This window comes from Lemur catta, chromosome 1 (genome assembly GCF_020740605.2).
Source record: "Lemur catta isolate mLemCat1 chromosome 1, mLemCat1.pri, whole genome shotgun sequence".
Lineage (NCBI taxonomy): Eukaryota > Metazoa > Chordata > Mammalia > Primates > Lemuridae > Lemur > Lemur catta.
Genome location: NC_059128.1, coordinates 103,059,583 through 103,067,134, shown reverse-complemented (window position 1 = coordinate 103,067,134; position 7,552 = coordinate 103,059,583). Strand labels below are relative to the sequence as shown.

Sequence of the window (7,552 nt, the reverse complement as noted above, 5' to 3'; positions counted from 1 at the left end):
GCTCCACCCTGGGCTGCCGCCTTGGATTTTTCACCACCTGGACACTGTCCGCCATCTTTGCAGGGCTCACTTCCTCTTGTGTTTTGATATTTGTTCAAATGCCAGCTCCCCAGAAAGGCTTTCCCAGGCCTCTGGGGCTCTCTGTCCCATCCCCCTGATGTGTCTGTTAGTGTTTCTGGCCCATCTCCCCATCTGAATGTGAGCCCCATGCAGGCGGGGATTTGGTTCTGCTCACTGCTACCCCCCCAGTGCCCAGCAAAGAGCCTGCCACTTTGTAGGCGCCCAGTAAGTAGCTGTTGAATGAATGAATGAAGAATGACCTCTGGCCTTGCAGCAGGGAGCCTTTGCCCCAGCCCCTACCTGCCAGGGCCTCCTCAGCCCGGCCCTGCTCAGCCTCACTGCCCCTCTCAGGGCCCCTCAGCCACCCTCCGCCCCCACCCCAGCACCACCCTCACTGCCCTCTCCTGGCCTTTTCCTCAGCCCTCGGGGGCCGGCTTGGCAGCAGCACTAACTGCGCATATTTCACAGGAATTATTTTTGTTCTTACCCACTCTGGCCCCACAATTTCCAGAAATGCAGACCTTGGCCACACACCCAGGGCACATAGCAGATCTCCCGTTTTGAGCCCCAGCCACTCCCAAAGCCTAAGCGTGGGACTAGGGAGTGCTATGAACGGGAGGGAGCGTTTAGATTAAGGTTCTAGACTGGGACACATGTTATAGGGTCAGGATCCGGTCCCTGTGTCAGCTGTGGGGGACTAGGAACTGGCCAAGCTTTAGTGGGTGGGGCAGGGGTAGCGAAACCCTGCAGATGAAGCAGCGTCTGGGGGCTGGAATGGGGGAACAGCAATAGTCCCTTTGCCCCACAGGGACAGTGGTTGGAGGGCTAGGGAGGGGGGAGAGCACAGGGAAGGGAAGGGGAAGGTGGTGAGACGGAAACATACAGAGAACAGTGACAGGGAAGACCGTTTGGCACAGCAGAAGCCTGCTCCTCATTAACAGGCCAGGCGGCTGAGTGCTGTTCCACACACGGTCACTGCCCCCAACCACCAGACAGACAGGGCTCGGGCTTCTCCCAGCCCCGAGGGGACATGGGGAGGTACAGGTGGGAGCACCAGGCCGGAGATGGGTGGAGGAGGGGCTCGGCTGAGACTGCAGACCACTGGAGGCCGGGTGAAGAGGCTTGTTGACTTCAGCCCAGGGTGACCTCTTAGAAAGTGTGCAGCCAGCCGGCCTGGGCAGGTGGTGTTGGCAGCAGAGGCCTCTGGGAGTGCAGGTGGGGGCAGAGAGAATGCTGCACAGCTGCTGAGGGTTGTAGGCGTCCAGAGAAGGGAGGTGAGAGCTGGGGATCAGGAAGATTCAAAGGAGAGGTGGGAACTTAAATAGTTTTCCTAAGTTTTATCAAAGGGAAGCATGCAAGTGGCAAAACAGAAAATCACGTTGACCGAGAGGCTTACAACAAAGTGCCACTGTTGTCTCCCATCCTTCCCTCCCCTGTCCACTCTCCAGAGGCAGCAACTGGTGGTTTCTTTTCTCCTTCTGCTGTGGTCACACCCGTCAGGCCCACCCATGACATTTGCAGGGCCTGGGGCAAGTACAGTTGGAGGCCCATGTGCCATGTGTCTAAATATTTCAAAGTTACAAATCCTACAAACTATTTAATATGTCCTATTCTCCTGCCTTGACAACTGTATCTTCATAACCAACAGGAGGGGCAAATTCAGATTTAGAATTCTTGCTGTCTTTATACAAAGGGGAAATTTGGACGCAGAGGGAAGACAATGTGAAGTCGCAGGGAGAACATCAGTTAGAGACGAAGGCTGCTGTCGCGGTGATGCATCTGCAAGCCGAGACCCGGCGAAGGTTGCCAGCAAGCCAGCGGATGTGGGGGAGAGGCCCGGGACAGGTCTTCCCTCACAGCCTGTAGAAGCCAACACTGCCAACACCTGACTTCACACTCAGCCTCCAGAACGGTGAGATGCTGAATGTATGTCGTCTAAGTCGCCCGGTTTCTCATAATTCGTTATGGCAGCCCTAGGAAACGAATCCACTCGCCTATGAAAAATAAGGGTTTAGGCCGGGCGCGGTGGTTCACGCCTGTAATCCTAGCGCTCTGGGAGGCCGAGGCGGGTGGATCGCTCGAGGTCAGAAGTTCGAGACCAGCCTGAGCAAGAGTGAGACCCGTCTCTACTAAAAATAGAAAGAAATGATCTGGCCAACTAAAAATATATATAGAAAAAATTAGCCGGGAGTGGTGGCGCATGCCTGTAGTCCCAGCTACTCGGGAGGCTGAGGCAGTAGGATCGCTTGAGCCCAGGAGTTTGAGGTTGCTGTGAGCTAGGCTGATGCCATGGCACTCACTCCAACCCAGGCAACAGAGCGAGACTCTGGCTCAAAAAAAAAAAAAAAAAAGGGTTTAGTTCACTTATACGGCTCCCTTTCATCCCTCCCTACTCCTGGTTTTTGCTAGTGAAAATATTCTTGGTTCTTCTACTGATTACATAGGAGCTCTAACTAATAAACCTCACTTCCTACTCCACAGAGTGGAGATATAATCTAATGACCACCCACTACATAACAGGAGAAACTTTTCACTCTTGTCTCTCCTTTTCCCCTCCTCAATCCTCTCCCTTTCAACTTAAGTCTTTAATAGCCTCACATTTTAAAACATGGCAATATTTAGATACTGTTCTGAAGTCATAATTACAACGGTTGTGTTTTGTCTGGAGATTGGCTCTAAAAGTTAAACAGAAAGTCAGTAAACCGATGTTACATTCCCATGCCTGTGTGAGCACAGGCCACTGTCACTGCTGAGCCAAGGAAGATCCAAGGATTTCATTTGCCTCCCTGATGATCCCATGTCGCGCCGCCCAGGCCACTCGGAAGGGGTTCTTAGCGCCAAGGTCAAATGTGTGCAATTTTCCATGCCCCATCAGTTGCTCCAAGGCATGCCGCGTTTCATTGCTTTACATTGAGGCTGCAGCTTTTCTGCACGGCTTTTCATTTTCCTGGAGGTTCTAATTGCTTTCTTTATTCTTATTGTCAAAAGAAGAATGTGCCTTCACCAAATACCAAAAATAACCCGCCTTTGTGTACAGCCCCTGATGCTGACATTACCTCGTGTTAAAAGCACCTACTTTCCTTAATTACTTGTCTGATTGACAGACGGGCTCCTTCTGTGTGTTTTTGCTTTTCCAGCAACTGGAAGCCCATTGAAACCCCAGGGCGTTCTTGGAGGCTGGGCTTTCGAGGGTCATTGAATAAGAGAGCCCATCTGAAGCGTCCCTCTCTCCCCTGGTACTGGTTACATTTGCTATGTGATCATAACGTTCCTTCTGGGATCCCACCCAGGCTGGGGAACTTTCTACTCCAAGGAGGCCATTCCACTTCTGAGACATTTTGAGTGTCCTCTTCTTGGAACAACTTTGTCTTAGTTTGTTTGGGCTGCTATAACAAAATACCCAAGACTGGGTAATTTATAAAGAACAGAAATTTATTTCTCACAGCTCCAGAGGCTGGGAAGTCCAAGATCAAGGCACCAGCAGGTTCGGTTGTCTTGTGAGGGCTGCTCTCCACTTGCAAGATGGCACCTTGTTGCTGCGTCCTCCGGAGGGGAGGGAGGGACGCTGTGTCCTCACATGGTAGAGGGACAGAAGGGGTGGGAAAGAGTGCACTCCCCCATCTACCCTTTTCAGAAGGGCACCTACTCCCATTCCTTTATGAGGACAGAGCCCTGATGACTCAATCACCGCAGAAAGGCCACACGTCTTAGTACTGCTGCATTGGGAATTGGGGGAAAAAATTATACCCCCATTTTTAGCCTATTTTTTCTTTTTACACTTGCAGGATTTACCAAATATCATATCTACCATTGTTTAAAGCTGTACCATGTGCCAGGCCCTTTGCACATACCGTCTCCTCACAGACACACAAGGACACAGGTAGGTACTTTTATTGCCTGTTTTAGAGAAAAGAACATTGAGGCTCAGGTTAAGGAATTTGTCAACGTCCCCTCTGGTAGGAACTAGGGGACCAGAGTTCAAACCCACATCTCTGATCCTCAAGCCCTAGTTCTGCTTTCTGTTGAGGGCCATGCAGACTGGACAGGACAGGCAGCAGCAGGAAGGGGCAGGATCAAAGACATGCCAGTAGAATTTAGCAAAGCCTGAGCCTGCCAGAGGGCCAGTGGGAGCTGGGGTGCAGGAAGGGAGCCGGGCCAGACTGCCTGTTGGCTCTTCTCCTGTGGTCATCTTGGAGCTAGTACAGTCTCAGATGTGGCAGCTACAGGGTAAGAGCTGGGACATATGAATTCAGCATCTCGCATAGATGAGGCAGCTTAGAAAGTGGGGGAGAGACGGGGATGGGGGAGGCAGGGAGCATTGTGAGGAGGAGGCTGTGCCAACAGCCCAGAGGAGAAGCGGTGGCAAAGGAAGGGGCAGTGGAATGGGTGGGTGTAAGAGGAGGAAAAGAAATGACCAGAGGGGCCATGAGTTGGGCCTGGGGTGAGCAAAAGGGACTTCCTCCAGACTGGCAGAAAGCATGCAGTCACTGTTCTGGGTGACGGTCACTAGAGCAGCTTACACAGTCTGGAGACACTCACTATTCCATTCGTTCCCTGAGTACCTCTCGGGCTCCTGTTATGGGGCAGGCAGTGAGCCAGGTCTGGGGGCAGAGCAGGGGACGAGAGTGACCGTGGGCTGCCTTCGTGGAGCTCACAGCCCAGCAACAGGACACCACCGCCAAGAATGTGCTTTCTGAGCAAGTCTCCCCTCTCCTTGAGTTCCTTCTGTCCCCTTGAGGCACACGACCTGAGAACTGCCAGGGCTCTGGGGCTGAGCTTCTGAGGGGAGAGGGAGCCTCGTTGACACCCCCTCCCAGGGGCACTCGTCCCCAGCCAAAGCTGATTCTTACCCAGAACATACGCGATGTCACGCACATTCCTGGACCCTTTCCACACCTGTTCCCATTCTTCCATTTCACAGGAAGAAATTTTCTTTCCTTATGTTTCCTTTTTGTCTCAGCTCCATCGGAAGCAATTGTGCATGCCCATCAAAATGACTGCCGTGAAATTTCAAAATAATGAAATACCGCTCTACATCTATTAGAATAGCTGAAAATTAACTCTGAAATTATCAAGCGCTACCTAGGGTGCAGAGCAGTTCAGACATTGCTGGCGGGAATGCCAAATGGTTCAGCCACTTTGGAAAATAATTTGGGAGTTTCTCACAAAGCAAAACACATGCTTACCATACAACCTATTCATTCCACTCTTAGGTAGTTACCCCCAAAAAATAAAAATATGTTCATATAAAAACCTGTATGTGGAACTGGAGACCATTATCCTAAGTGAAGTATCTCAGGAATGGAAAAGCAAGCACCACATGTACTCTCTAATGATCGGGAGCTAATTGATGGGCACACAGGGGCACAAAGAGATGGAAAGGTCATTTGAAATCAAGATGGGGGAGGGGTAAAAAGTGACCTATCGGGTACAATGTACACTACTGGGTGTGGGCACACTAAAAGCCCTGACTTAAGCATTATAAAATGTATCCATGTAACAAAACATGTGTACCCTCTTAATATTTTGAAATAAAAAATAAATTTAAAAAAACCAACCCGCATGCACATGTTTATAATAGCATTATTCATAATCACCCCAAACTGGAGACAACACAAATGCCCATCAGCTCATGAACAGCGACAGCAGCAGGGGTGTGTCCACCCCCGCCCAATGGAACACCACCAGCAATCAACAGGACTGAATGACTGATCCACACAACACCATGGATGAATCCCAGAAGGATGCTGAGTGACGGACAGGATCACTACCTTTTTAAAAAGACAGCCCACACATAGTCCTGCCATGCCAGACCAATAAAAAAGCCACAGTAATATAATATGTGACAAATAATTATACACATATTGTTATTACTTCTTGAATAGTACTATAAAAATACGTGTTTCTTTCAAATAATAATATTCTTTATTATTTCTTTTCTGTTACATAAATGCTATTTCAACAAAACAACAGTAGGACTAGTTAGTGGCAATTGGTGTAATGAATAGCAAGACTAATTAACATGTGTGAGAAAAATATAACAACATTTTTATACTGTCTCTATCCTCTGATACAGCAGTTTATTTTAACTTTTCAAAATTCCTTATTGGATTTTTAAGTTTTACAGGCTAATTATTATATATTCTTAAGATACATAAATGTAAGACTTCGAAAAAGGAAAACATAAATACAATAGGATTAATGAAATAGATATTATATATATTTAATAAAAATAACCATGACATGCCTTTTGTCCCATGCTACAGTAGGGTATTTTTATTCTTTCAGCTTCCTTTGCTAATAATACTTCTCCGAATTGCCTGTGGCATTTAGGACATCCATCTTTCCTTTTTATAAAATGCTACAACCAGAGACAAGTGTAAAATGCGCTTGACTTACAGCTCTGCTCTTCTCAAGCCCACAGTGCACTGATCCCTAGCACACGTCCGAGGTGATGACATGGAATCCTCGGGACTTTACTTACTAGCGACAGCGGGTTTTTAGACTTGGAGGAATAAATTTCCACCTCTCCATAAATATCCATCTTCTTTTTATCTATAGGCTCGCTTTAGACCAGCCTTGTCTGCTAGCCCAGCTGTTTGTCAATAAGGTCTACAAATTCATCATACAGGTGAGCCCTGTCTAAAATGTCCCCCATTCTAAAACACTTCAAAGCACATTGGATGTCATCCTAAGTTAAACCTCTTTTCTCAGGGAAAAAAATGGTTTTAAAGCACAGAGGTAATTGGCTTCCAATTAAATTACAGTTTAAGTAAAGAAATTGAGGAAGTCCTGTTTAACTTGGCTATCTTTTCCTGCTGATAATTTTTTGAGTTTCAAAGCAATCTTCTTCCAAGAAATGAGTCATTTTTTTTCACTGGATGAGTTTTTGTCACAACCTACACCTAAATGGAACAAGTCAGATGCACTTAGTTCATCCTTTTCTATAGCTTCTTCAAAGATTATGAAACAGTTTTAGAGAAACAGCATATACATTTTCATTTTACAGTAACTCTTTTCTCCATTCTTATCCTTAGTGTATTTCTAAATCAGAGAAGGACATTGTTCTTATTCCACACTTAGAAAATACGGTTTTATAGTAGGCCAACATTTTAACATCTTTTCTTTAGACATCTTATAGATGTCTAAGAAGGCTATCTCCTTCCACTTCCATAAATCAAAAATCCCATAAAGTGTTTCTGCATGCTTTGAGAAAACTGAAAAGTAACCAAAAATTTCATTATGATAGTGTCAATATTATTGGTAAGCAAATCATACTTCTTTTGAGAGGTGTTATGTAAAAGGTGCTTAGCAAGTAAGATTTTTAAAATTTTTCTTTGATATGTAGTCCCACCTGCTCAGGAGGCTGAGGCAGGAGGATCGCTTGAGCCCAGGAGTTGGAGGTTGCAGTGAGCTGTGATGATGCCACTGCACTCCAGCCTGGGGGACAGAGCAAGGCCCTGTCTCCAAAAAAAGAAAGAAAAAGTTGTTT

At 47.2% G+C, this 7,552-nt stretch overlaps 1 long non-coding RNA gene across 1 annotated transcript; it reads left to right on the top strand.

Annotated features, from left to right (window-relative positions):
- Window positions 1-1,816: 1,816 nt before the first annotated feature.
- On the top strand, window positions 1,817-6,668 carry LOC123624219. Its single transcript, XR_006730083.1, has 3 exons — window positions 1,817-1,972; window positions 3,846-3,940; window positions 6,622-6,668. It is a non-coding gene; the product is annotated as an uncharacterized LOC123624219 (long non-coding RNA).
- The last annotated feature ends 884 nt before the right edge of the window (window positions 6,669-7,552 follow it).